The 12,305-nt window shown below is 55.6% G+C and overlaps 1 protein-coding gene across 8 annotated transcripts in view; it reads right to left on the bottom strand.

Moving 5' to 3' along the window:
* The window catches only part of LOC116945813 (uncharacterized), a 173,552-nt gene that overhangs the window by 97,672 nt on the left and 63,575 nt on the right, over positions 1–12,305 (bottom strand). The window lies entirely within an intron of this gene.

The raw sequence follows: 12,305 nt of genomic DNA, 5'->3' as shown, positions 1-12,305 counted from the left end.
CAGGCAGCAGCAGCGCACAAAGCTCATCCTCAGCGTCACAGCCTGCACGGTGCACGCGTCACTCGTCTGAATACACCGTTTACGCTCGTTCCGTGCGACAGTCAACACCAGCAGCCAGCCCAATGCAACAGCACGCTTAGCAGGGCTGTAGCATTGGTAGTGTGGTTGGCATGGACCTGGTGCAAGGAAAGAAATTGCCCCCCAACCCCCTATTCAAATTCCTCCCCTTCTTCATAGCCTGGCACCTGGATCCCTTATAGTGCAGCTGCACAGTATGCACATTCGATATCTCTGCACTTTCAGGGTCATTGTAATAATAATTATAACAGAGACACACAACCACATCGCTGTTCAGAGAAGCACTAATTAATCCCAAGCTATGAAGAAGGGCCATTGCCCAAAACATCACCTATTATATGTCTCCTTAAGGTTATTGGCAAATGTGTAAAGTTTTTTGTTGATTGTGTCTGTGCACCACGTCCAGTGCAGGGTGACACGGGGCGAAATTGGTGACGCAGGGTGACAGCGGGCGACACTATGAACGCAGGGTGACACCAGACAACACTGGTGACGCAGGGTGAAACCGGGCTATACTGGTAATGCAGGGTGAAACCGGGCTACACTGGTGATGCAGGATGTCACTGGGCAATACTAGTTATGAAGGGTTACACTGGGCTATACTGGTGAAGCAGGTTGACACTGGGCTATACTGGTGATGCAGGGTGACACTGGGCTATACTGGTGATGCAGGGTGACACTGGGCTCTCCTGGTGATGCAGGGTGACACTGGGCTATACTGGTGATGCAGGGTGACACGAGGCTATACTGTGACGCAGGGTGCCACGAGGCTATACTGGTGACGCAGGGTGACACTGGGCTATACTGGTGACGCAGTGTGACACTGGGCTATACTGATGATGCAGGGTGACACTGGGCTATACTGGTGACGCAGGGTGACACTGGGCTATACTGGTGATGCAGGGTGATACTGGGCTATAGTGGTGATGCAGGGTGACACTGGGCTATACTGGTGATGCAGGGTGACACTGGGTTATACTGGTGACGCAGGGTGACACTGGGCTATACTGGTGATGCAGGGTGATACTGGGCTATAGTGGTGATGCAGGGTGACACTGGGCTATACTGGTGATGCAGGGTGACACTGGGCTATACTGGTGACGCAGGGCGACACTGGGCTCTCCTGGTGACGCAGGGGAACGCTGGGCAATACTGGTGATGCAGGGTGGCACTGGGCTATACTGGTGACGCAGGGTGACACTGGGCTATACTGGTGACGCAGGGTGAGACTGGGCTATGCTGGTGACGCAGGGTGATACTGGGCTATACTGGTGATGCAGGGTGACACTGGGCTATACTGGTGACGCAGGGTGACACTGGGCTATACTGGTGATGCAGGGTGACACTGGGCTATACTGGTGACGCAGGGTGACACTGGGCTATACTGGTGATGCAGGGTGACACTGGGCGATACTGGTGACGCAGGGTGGTGATGCAGGGTGACACTGGGCTATACTGGTGAAGCAGGTTGACACTGGGCTATACTGGTGATGCAGGGTGACACTGGGCTATACTGGTGATGCAGGGTGACACTGGGCTCTCCTGGTGATGCAGGGTGACACTGGGCTATACTGGTGACGCAGGGTGACACTGGGCTATACTGGTGACGCAGGGTGACACTGGGCAAAACTGGTGACACAGGGTGACACGAGGCTATACTGGTGACGCAGGGTGACACTGGGCTTTACTGGTGATGCAGGGTGACACTGGGCTATACTGGTGACGCAGGGTGACACTGGGCTATACTGGTGATGCAGGGTAACACTGGGCTATACTGGTGACGCAGGGTGACACTGGGCTATACTGGTGATGCAGGGTGATACTGGGCTATACTGGTGATGCAGGGTGACACGGGGCTATACTGGTGATGCAGGGTGACACTGGGCTATACTGGTGACGCAGGGTGACACTGGGCTATACTGGTGATGCAGGGTGACACTGGGCTATACTGGTGACGCAGGGTGACACTGGGCTATACTGGTGATGCAGGGTGATACTGGGCTATACTGGTGACGCAGGGTGATACTGGGCTATACTGGTGACGCAGGGTGAAACCGGGCTATACTGGTGATGCAGGGTGGCACTGGGCTATACTGGTGACGCAGGGTGACACTGGGCTATACTGGTGACGCAGGGTGAGACTGGGCTATGCTGGTGACGCAGGGTGATACTGGGCTATACTGGTGATGCAGGGTGACACTGGGCTATACTGGTGACGCAGGGTGACACTGGGCTATACTGGTGACGCAGGTTGACACTGGGCTATACTGGTGAGGCAGGGTGACACTGGGCTATACTGGTGACTCAGAGTGACACGAGGCTATACTGGTGACGCAGGGTGACACTGGGCTATACTGGTGATGCAGGGTGACACTGGGCTCTCCTGGCGATGCAGGGTGACACTGGGCTCTCCTGGTGATGCAGGGTGACACTGGGCTATACTGGTGATGCAGGGTGACAATGGGCTCTCCTGGTGATGCAGGGTGACACTGGGCTATACTGGTGACGCAGGGTGACACTGGGCTATACTGGTGACGCAGGGTGACACTGGGCTATACTGGTGATGCAGGGTGACACTGGGCTATACTGGTGAAGCAGGGTGACACTGGGCTATACTGGTGACGCAGGGTGACACGAGGCTATACTGGTGAAGCAGGGTAACACTGGGCTATACTGGTGATGCAGGGTGACACTGGGCTCTCCTGGTGATGCAGGGTGACACTGGGCTATACTGGTGATGCAGGGTGACACTGGGCTATACTGGTGATGCAGGGTGACACTGGACTCTCCTGGTGATGCAGGGTGGCACTGGGCTATACTAGTGACGCAGAATGACATGAGGCTATACTGGTGAGGCAGGGTGCCACGAGGCTATACTGGTGACGCAGGGTGACACTGGACTATACTGGTGATGCAGGGTGACACTGGGCTATACTGGTGATGCAGGGTGTCACTGGGCTATACTGGTGCTGCAGGGTGACACTGAGCTATACTGGTGATGAAGGGTAAAACTGAGCTCACCTGGTGATGCAGGGTGACACGGGCTATACTGGTGATGCAGGGTGACACTGCGGGCTATACTGGTGACACAGGGTGACACTGATCAATACAGGTGATGCAGGGTGTCACTGGCCTATACTGGTGATGCAGGGTGACACTGGGCTATACTGGTGATGCAGGGTGACACTGGGGTATACTGGTGACGCAGGGTGATACTGGGCTATACTGGTGACACAGGGTGACACGAGGCTATACTGGTGACGCAGGGTGACACTGGGCTATACTGCTGAAGCAGGGTGACACTGGGCTATACTGGTGATGCAGGGTGACACTGGGCTATACTGGTGACACAGGGTGACACTGGGCTATACGGGTGACGCAGGGTGACACTGGGTTATACTGGTGAAGCAGGGTAACACTGGGCTATACTGGTGAAGCAGGGTGACACTGGGCTATACTGGTGACGCAGGGTGACACTGGGCTATACTGGTGACGCAGGGTGACACTGGGCTATACTGGTGACGCAGGGTGACACTGGGCTATACTGGTGACGCAGGGTGACACTGGGCTATACTGGTGACGCAGGGTGACACTGGGCTATACTGGTGACGCAGGGTGACACTGGGCTATACTGGTGACGCAGGGTGACACTGGGCTATACTGGTGATGCAGCGTGACACTGGGCTATACAAGTGACGCAGAGTGACACGAGGCAATACTGGTGATGCAGGGTGACACTGGACTCTCCTGGTGATGCAGGGTGACACTGGCCTAAACTGGTGATGCAGGGTGACACTGGGCTATACTGGTGATGCATGGTGACACTGGGCTCTCCTGGTGATGCAGGGTGACACTGGGCTATACTGGTGATGCAGGGTGACAGTGGGCTATACTGGTGATGCAGGGTGACACTGGACTCTCCTGGTGATGCAGGGTGACACTGGGCTATAGTGGTGACGCAGGGTGACACTGGACTATACTGGTGATGCAGGGTGACACTGGGCTATACTGGTGATGCAGGGTGTCACTGGGCTATACTGGTGATGCAGGGTGACACTGAGCTATACTGGTGCTGCAGGGTGACACTGAGCTATACTGGTGATGCAGGGTAACACTGAGCTCACCTGGTGATGCAGGGTGACACTGGGCTCTCCTGGTGATGCAGGTTAACACTGGGCTATACTGGCGATGCAGGGTGACACTGGGCTATACTGGTGATGCAGGGTGACACTGGGCTATACTGGTGATGCAGGGTGACACTGGGCTATACTGGTGACGCAGGGTGACACTGGGCTATACTGGTGATGCAGGGTGACACTGGGCTATACTGGTGATGCAGGGTGACACTGGACTCTCCTGGTGATGCAGGGTGACACTGGGCTATACTGGTGACGCAGAGTGACACGAGGCTATACTGGTGAGGCAGGGTGCCACGAGGCTATACTGGTGATGCAGGGTGACACTGGACTATACTGGTGATGCAGGGTGACACTGGGCTATACTGGTGATGCAGGGTGTCACTGGGCTATACTGGTGCTGCAGGGTGACACTGAGCTATACTGGTGATGCAGGGTAACACTGAGCTCACCTGGTGATGCAGGGTGACACGGGCTATACTGGTGATGCAGGGTGACACTGGGCTATACTGGTGACACAGGGTGACACTGATCAATACAGGTGATGCAGGGTGTCACTGGCCTATACTGGTGATGCAGGGTGACACTGGGCTATACTGGTGATGCAGGGTGACACTGGGGTATACTGGTGACGCAGGGTGATACTGGGCTATACTGGTGACACAGGGTGACACGAGGCTATACTGGTGACGCAGGGTGACACTGGGCTATACTGCTGAAGCAGGGTGACACTGGGCTATACTGGTGATGCAGGGTGACACTGGGCTATACTGGTGACACAGGGTGACACTGGGCTATACGGGTGACGCAGGGTGACACTGGGTTATACTGGTGAAGCAGGGAAACACTGGGCTATACTGGTGAAGCAGGGTGACACTGGGCTATACTGGTGACGCAGGGTGACACTGGGCTATACTGGTGACGCAGGGTGACACTGGGCTATACTGGTGACGCAGGGTGACACTGGGCTATACTGGTGACGCAGGGTGACACTGGGCTATACTGGTGACGCAGGGTGACACTGGGCAATACTGGTGATGCAGAGTGACACTGGGCTATACAAGTGACGCAGAGTGACACGAGGCAATACTGGTGATGCAGGGTGACACTGGACTCTCCTGGTGATGCAGGGTGACACTGGCCTAAACTGGTGATGCAGGGTGACACTGGGCTATACTGGTGATGCATGGTGACACTGGGCTCTCCTGGTGATGCAGGGTGACACTGGGCTATACTGGTGATGCAGGGTGACAGTGGGCTGTATTGGTGATGCAGGGTGACACTGGACTCTCCTGGTGATGCAGGGTGACACTGGGCTATACTGGTGACGCAGGGTGACACGAGGCTATACTGGTGAGGCAGGGTGCCACGAGGCTATACTGGTGACGCAGGGTGACACTGGACTATACTGGTGATGCAGGGTGACACTGGGCTATACTGGTGATGCAGGGTGTCACTGGGCTATACTGGTGATGCAGGGTGACACTGAGCTATACTGGTGCTGCAGGGTGACACTGAGCTATACTGGTAATGCAGGGTAACACTGAGCTCACCTGGTGATGCAGGGTGACACTAGGCTATACTGGTCATGCAGGGTGACACTGGGCAATACTGGTGACGCAGGGTGACATTGGGCAATACTGATGATGCAGGGTGTCACTGGCCTATACTGGTGATGCAGGGTGACACTGGGCTATACTGGTGATGCAGGGTGACACTGGGCTATACTAGTGACGCAGGGTGATACTGGGCTATACTGGTGATGCAGGGTGTCACTGGGTTATACTGGTGACGCAGGGTGACACTGGGCTATACTGGTGATGCAGGGTGACACTGGGCTATACTGGTGACGCAGGGTGATACTGGGCTATACTGGTGATGCAGGGTGTCACTGGGTTATACTGGTGACGCAGGGTGACACTTGGCTATACTGGTGACGCAGGGTGACACTGGGCTATACCGGTGATGCAGAGTGACACTGGGCTATACAAGTGACGCAGAGTGACACGAGGCAATACTGGTGATGCAGGGTGACACTGGACTCTCCTGGTGATGCAGGGTGACACTGGCCTAAACTGGTGATGCAGGGTGACACTGGGCTATACTGGTGATGCATGGTGACACTGGGCTCTCCTGGTGATGCAGGGTGACACTGGGCTATACTGGTGATGCAGGGTGACAGTGGGCTATACTGGTGATGCAGGGTGACACTGGACTCTCCTGGTGATGCAGGGTGACACTGGACTCTCCTGGTGATGCAGGGTGACACTGGGCTATAGTGGTGACGCAGGGTGACACTGGACTATACTGGTGATGCAGGGTGACACTGGGCTATACTGGTGATGCAGGGTGTCACTGGGCTATACTGGTGATGCAGGGTGACACTGAGCTATACTGGTGCTGCAGGGTGACACTGAGCTATACTGGTGATGCAGGGTAACACTGAGCTCACCTGGTGATGCAGGGTGACACTGGGCTCTCCTGGTGATGCAGGTTAACACTGGGCTATACTGGCGATGCAGGGTGACACTGGGCTATACTGGTGATGCAGGGTGACACTGGGCTATACTGGTGATGCAGGGTGACACTGGGCTATACTGGTGACGCAGGGTGACACTGGGCTATACTGGTGATGCAGGGTGACACTGGGCTATACTGGTGATGCAGGGTGACACTGGACTCTCCTGGTGATGCAGGGTGACACTGGGCTATACTGGTGACGCAGAGTGACACGAGGCTATACTGGTGAGGCAGGGTGCCACGAGGCTATACTGGTGACGCAGGGTGACACTGGACTATACTGGTGATGCAGGGTGACACTGGGCTATACTGGTGATGCAGGGTGTCACTGGGCTATACTGGTGCTGCAGGGTGACACTGAGCTATACTGGTGATGCAGGGTAACACTGAGCTCACCTGGTGATGCAGGGTGACACGGGCTATACTGGTGATGCAGGGTGACACTGGGCTATACTGGTGACACAGGGTGACACTGATCAATACAGGTGATGCAGGGTGTCACTGGCCTATACTGGTGATGCAGGGTGACACTGGGCTATACTGGTGACACAGGGTGACACTGATCAATACAGGTGATGCAGGGTGTCACTGGCCTATACTGGTGATGCAGGGTGAAACTGGGCTATACTGGTGATGCAGGGTGACACTGGGGTATACTGGTGACGCAGGGTGATACTGGGCTATACTGGTGACACAGGGTGACACGAGGCTATACTGGTGACGCAGGGTGACACTGGACTATACTGCTGAAGCAGGGTGACACTGGGCAATACTGGTGATGCAGAGTGACACTGGGCTATACAAGTGACGCAGAGTGACACGAGGCAATACTGGTCATGCAGGGTGACACTGGGCAATACTGGTGACGCAGGGTGACATTGGGCAATACTGATGATGCAGGGTGTCACTGGCCTATACTGGTGATGCAGGGTGACACTGGGCTATACTGGTGATGCAGGGTGACACTGGGCTATACTAGTGACGCAGGGTGATACTGGGCTATACTGGTGATGCAGGGTGTCACTGGGTTATACTGGTGACGCAGGGTGACACTGGGCTATACTGGTGATGCAGGGTGACACTGGGCTATACTGGTGACGCAGGGTGATACTGGGCTATACTGGTGATGCAGGGTGTCACTGGGTTATACTGGTGACGCAGGGTGACACTGGGCTATACTGGTGACGCAGGGTGACACTGGGCTATACCGGTGATGCAGAGTGACACTGGGCTATACAAGTGACGCAGAGTGACACGAGGCAATACTGGTGATGCAGGGTGACACTGGACTCTCCTGGTGATGCAGGGTGACACTGGCCTAAACTGGTGATGCAGGGTGACACTGGGCTATACTGGTGATGCATGGTGACACTGGGCTCTCCTGGTGATGCAGGGTGACACTGGGCTATACTGGTGATGCAGGGTGACAGTGGGCTATACTGGTGATGCAGGGTGACACTGGACTCTCCTGGTGATGCAGGGTGACACTGGACTCTCCTGGTGATGCAGGGTGACACTGGGCTATAGTGGTGACGCAGGGTGACACTGGACTATACTGGTGATGCAGGGTGACACTGGGCTATACTGGTGATGCAGGGTGTCACTGGGCTATACTGGTGATGCAGGGTGACACTGAGCTATACTGGTGCTGCAGGGTGACACTGAGCTATACTGGTGATGCAGGGTAACACTGAGCTCACCTGGTGATGCAGGGTGACACTGGGCTCTCCTGGTGATGCAGGTTAACACTGGGCTATACTGGTGATGCAGGGTGACACTGGGCTATACTGGTGATGCAGGGTGACACTGGGCTATACTGGTGACGCAGGGTGACACTGGGCTATACTGGTGATGCAGGGTGACACTGGGCTATACTGGTGATGCAGGGTGACACTGGACTCTCCTGGTGATGCAGGGTGACACTGGGCTATACTGGTGACGCAGAGTGACACGAGGCTATACTGGTGAGGCAGGGTGCCACGAGGCTATACTGGTGACGCAGGGTGACACTGGACTATACTGGTGATGCAGGGTGACACTGGGCTATACTGGTGATGCAGGGTGTCACTGGGCTATACTGGTGCTGCAGGGTGACACTGAGCTATACTGGTGATGCAGGGTAACACTGAGCTCACCTGGTGATGCAGGGTGACACGGGCTATACTGGTTATGCAGGGTGACACTGGGCTATACTGGTGACACAGGGTGACACTGATCAATACAGGTGATGCAGGGTGTCACTGGCCTATACTGGTGATGCAGGGTGACACTGGGCTATACTGGTGACACAGGGTGACACTGATCAATACAGGTGATGCAGGGTGTCACTGGCCTATACTGGTGATGCAGGGTGAAACTGGGCTATACTGGTGATGCAGGGTGACACTGGGGTATACTGGTGACGCAGGGTGATACTGGGCTATACTGGTGACACAGGGTGACACGAGGCTATACTGGTGACGCAGGGTGACACTGGGCTATACTGCTGAAGCAGGGTGACACTGGGCAATACTGGTGATGCAGAGTGACACTGGGCTATACAAGTGACGCAGAGTGACACGAGGCAATACTGGTGATGCAGGGTGACACTGGACTCTCCTGGTGATGCAGGGTGACACTGGCCTAAACTGGTGATGCAGGGTGACACTGGGCTATACTGGTGATGCATGGTGACACTGGGCTCTCCTGGTGATGCAGGGTGACACTGGGCTATACTGGTGATGCAGGGTGACAGTGGGCTATACTGGTGATGCAGGGTGACACTGGACTCTCCTGGTGATGCAGGGTGACACTGGGCTATACTGGTGACGCAGGGTGACACGATGCTATACTGGTGAGGCAGGGTGCCACGAGGCTATACTGGTGACGCAGGGTGACACTGGACTATACTGGTGATGCAGGGTGACACTGGGCTATACTGGTGATGCAGGGTGTCACTGGGCTATACTGGTGATGCAGGGTGACACTGAGCTATACTGGTGCTGCAGGGTGACACTGAGCTATACTGGTGATGCAGGGTAACACTGAGCTCACCTGGTGATGCAGGGTGACACTAGGCTATACTGGTCATGCAGGGTGACACTGGGCAATACTGGTGACGCAGGGTGACATTGGGCAATACTGATGATGCAGGGTGTCACTGGCCTATACTGGTGATGCAGGGTGACACTGGGCTATACTGGTGATGCAGGGTTACACTGGGCTATACTAGTGACGCAGGGTGATACTGGGCTATACTGGTGATGCAGGGTGTCACTGGGTTATACTGGTGATGCAGGGTGACACTGGGCTATACTGGTGATGCAGGGTGACACTGGGCTATACTGGTGATGCAGGGTGACACTGGGCTCTCCTGGTGATGCAGGTTAACACAGGGCTATACTGGCGATGCAGGGTGACACTGGGCTATACTGGTGGTGCAGGGTGACACTGGGCTATACTGGTGATGCAGGGTGACACTGGGCTATACTGGTGACGCAGAGTGACACTGGGCTATACTGGTGATGCAGGGTGACACTGGGCTATACTGGTGATGCAGGGTGACACTGGGCTATACTGGTGATGCAGGGTGACACTGGGCTATACTGGTGACACAGGGTGACACTGGGCTATACTGGTGATGCAGGGTGACACTGGGCTATACTGGTGACGCAGGGTGACACTGAGTTATACTGGTGAAGCAGGGTAACACTGGGCTATACTGGTGAAGCAGGGTGACACTGGGCTATACTGGTAACGCAGGGTGACACTGGGCTATACTTGTGACGCAGGGTGACACTGGGCTATACTGGTGACGCAGGGTGACACTGGGCTATACTGGTGACGCAGGGTGACACTGGGCTATACTGGTGACGCAGGGTGACACTGGGCTCTCCTGGTGATGCAGGGTGACACTGGGCTATACTGGTGATGCAGGGTGACACTGGGCTATACTGCTGAAGCAGGGTGACACTGGGCTATACTGGTGATGCAGGGTGACACTGGGCTATACTGGTGACACAGGGTGCCACTGGGCTATACGGGTGACGCAGGGTGACACTGGGTTATACTGGTGAAGCAGGGTAACACTGGGCTATACTGGTGAAGCAGGGTGACACTGGGCTATACTGGTGACGCAGGGTGACACTGGGCTATACTGGTGACGCAGGGTGACACTGGGCTATACTGGTGACGCAGGGTGACACTGGGCTATACTGGTGACGCAGGGTGACACTGGGCTATACTGGTGACGCAGGGTGACACTGGGCTATACTGGTGACGCAGGGTGACACTGGGCTATACTGGTGATGCAGGGTGACACTGGGCTATACTGGTGATGCATGGTGACACTGGGCTCTCCTGGTGATGCAGGGTGACACTGGGCTATACTGGTGATGCAGGGTGACAGTGGGCTATACTGGTGATGCAGGGTGACACTGGACTCTCCTGGTGATGCAGGGTGACACTGGGCTATACTGGTGACGCAGGGTGACACGAGGCTATACTGGTGAGGCAGGGTGCCACGAGGCTATACTGGTGACGCAGGGTGACACTGGACTATACTGGTGATGCAGGGTGACACTGGGCTATACTGGTGATGCAGGGTGTCACTGGGCTATACTGGTGATGCAGGGTGACACTGAGCTATACTGGTGCTGCAGGGTGACACTGAGCTATACTGGTGATGCAGGGTAACACTGAGCTCACCTGGTGATGCAGGGTGACACTAGGCTATACTGGTCATGCAGGGTGACACTGGGCAATACTGGTGACGCAGGGTGACATTGGGCAATACTGATGATGCAGGGTGTCACTGGCCTATACTGGTGATGCAGGGTGACACTGGGCTATACTGGTGATGCAGGGTGACACTGGGCTATACTGGTGAAGCAGGTTGACACTGGGCTATACTGGTGATGCAGGGTGACACTGGGCTATACTGGTGATGCAGGGTGACACTGGGCTCTCCTGGTGATGCAGGGTGACACTGGGCTATACTGGTGACGCAGGGTGACACTGGGCTATACTGGTGACGCAGGGTGACACTGGGCAAAACTGGTGACACAGGGTGACACGAGGCTATACTGGTGACGCAGGGTGACACTGGGCTATACTGGTGATGCAGGGTGACACTGGGCTATACTGGTGACGCAGGGTGACACTGGGCTATACTGGTGATGCAGGGTAACACTGGGCTATACTGGTGACGCAGGGTGACACTGGGCTATACTGGTGACGCAGGGCGACACTGGGCTCTCCTGGTGACGCAGGGTAACGCTGGGAAATACTGGTGATGCAGGGTGGCACTGGGCTATACTGGTGACGCAGGGTGACACTGGGCTATACTGGTGACGCAAGGTGAGACTGGGCTATGCTGGTGACGCAGGGTGATACTGGGCTATACTGGTGATGCAGGGTGACACTGGGCTATACTGGTGACGCAGGGTGACACTGGGCTATACTGGTGACGCAGGTTGACACTGGGCTATACTGGTGATGCAGGGTGACACTGGGCTATACTGGTGACTCAGGGTGACACTGGGCTATACTGGTGATGCAGGGTGACACTGGGCTCTCCGGGCGATGCAGGGT

This window comes from Petromyzon marinus, chromosome 25 (genome assembly GCF_048934315.1).
Source record: "Petromyzon marinus isolate PM22_M1 ecotype Great Lakes invasive population chromosome 25, UKy_Petmar_22M1.pri1.0, whole genome shotgun sequence".
Classification (NCBI taxonomy): Eukaryota; Metazoa; Chordata; class Hyperoartia; order Petromyzontiformes; family Petromyzontidae; genus Petromyzon; species Petromyzon marinus.
Note: the sequence above shows the minus strand (reverse complement) of the source record. Positions and strands in the feature narration are given on the sequence as shown.